This window comes from Rhopalosiphum padi, chromosome 1 (assembly GCF_020882245.1).
Source record: "Rhopalosiphum padi isolate XX-2018 chromosome 1, ASM2088224v1, whole genome shotgun sequence".
Classification (NCBI taxonomy): Eukaryota; Metazoa; Arthropoda; class Insecta; order Hemiptera; family Aphididae; genus Rhopalosiphum; species Rhopalosiphum padi.
The window spans coordinates 50,012,479-50,014,251 of NC_083597.1; the positions used below are offsets into that span (position 1 = coordinate 50,012,479).

At 32.8% G+C, this 1,773-nt stretch overlaps 1 long non-coding RNA gene across 1 annotated transcript; it reads right to left on the bottom strand.

Annotated features, from left to right (window-relative positions):
* Window positions 1-583: 583 nt before the first annotated feature.
* On the bottom strand, window positions 584-1,496 carry LOC132918167 (uncharacterized). The gene is made up of 4 exons (XR_009660406.1): window positions 1,377-1,496; window positions 969-1,306; window positions 769-894; window positions 584-698 (listed from the first exon to the last, which is right to left on the bottom strand). It is a non-coding gene; the product is annotated as an uncharacterized LOC132918167 (long non-coding RNA).
* Between the last annotated feature and the right edge of the window lie 277 nt (window positions 1,497-1,773).

Sequence of the window (1,773 nt, forward strand, 5' to 3'; positions counted from 1 at the left end):
TTGCCCTTATCCTAAAATGTCTAAATACGCAACTGATCATATGAATGCATTCAAATAATAAAAAAAAAATATACAATAACTTAAACTATGTAGATATTAAAAATTCTATATAATATAAAACGGGTAATGTGTATAATATGTGTGTGTTGCCGGCCGGCGATGGTTAATGTGTTGGATGAGTGGATGAGAGATGAGCGCTAATGCGTAAGGGGAAAACTAAATTAAACTTATATTCTAATGCTGCAAGACGTCCTCCGTGTTGAAGTGCCGACACATTTTCCATCAGCACAATAACAAATTCTTCTTCACTAATAAATATTATATATTTATATAAAGTATACTGTACTTACTACGATTCTAAAAATTATAATATCATACAAACAAATCCTTTGAATGTTGATATTAACATGAGCTTCTTATTGATGCTGCCAATCTTCCTCTGGGTTGAAACGAAGCCGAGTGCCGCCACATTTCCCATCAGCTTTGTGACAAATTCTTCTTCACTAATAAATATTATATAATTATATATAGTATACTATAGCTACTAAGATTCTAATAATTATAATATAATACAAACAAATTCTTTGGGCAGTTGATTATCCGTTGAATTTCTTTTTGATGCTGCAAATCTTCCTCCGGGTTGAAACGAAGCCGAGTGCCACACATTTTCCATCAACTCAATGACAAATTCTTCTTCACTAATAAATAATATATATTTATATAAAGTATACTATACCTACTACGATTCTAAAAATTATAATATATTACCAACAAATCCTTTGGGCAGTTGATCATCAGTTGAATTTCTTTTTGTTGCTGCCAGACGTCCTCCGTGTTGAAATACAGCCGAGTGCCGACACATATTCCATCAGTTTTGTGACAACTTCTTCTTCACTAATAAATATTATATAATTATATATAGTATACTATAGCTACTAAGATTCTAATAATTATAATATAATACAAACAAATTCTTTGGGCAGTTGATTATCCGTTGAATTTCTTTTTGATGCTGCAAATCTTCCTCCGGGTTGAAACGAAGCCGAGTGCCACACATTTTCCATCAGCTCAATGACAAATTCTTCGTCGGTGGATAGTCCATGATCCAGTTAAATGTTCTGTTCCTATAAAACTTCAACTAATATGCAGATTAAATGTATTTTAAACTTATAATATAATGCAAACAAATCCTTTCAACAGTTGACATTAAGATGAGCTTCTATTGATGCTGCCAATCTTCCCCCGGGTTGAAACGAAGCCGAGTGCCGCCACATTTCCCATCAGCTTTGTGACAAATTCTTCTTCACTAATAAATATTAAATAATTATATATAATATACTGTACCTACTACGATTATAAAAGTTATAATATATTACAAACAAATCCTTTCGACAGTTGATTATCAGTTGAATTTCTTTTTGATGCTGCAAATCTTCCTCCGGGTTAAAACGAAGCCGAGTGCTGGCACATTTCCCATCAGCTTTGTGACAAATTCTTCTTCACTAATAAATATTAAATAATTATATATAATATACTATACCTACTACGATTCTAAAAATTATAATATATTACCAACAAATCCTTTGGGCAGTTGATCATCAGTTGAATTTCTTTTTGCTGCTGCCAGACGTCCTCGGTGTTGAAACGAAGCCGAGTGCCGACACATTTTCCTTCAGCTCAATGACAAATTCTTCGTCGGTGAGTAGTCCACGATCTAGCCAAATGTTCGGTTCCTATAAAACTTCAACTAATGTGCTGATTAAATGTAATTTA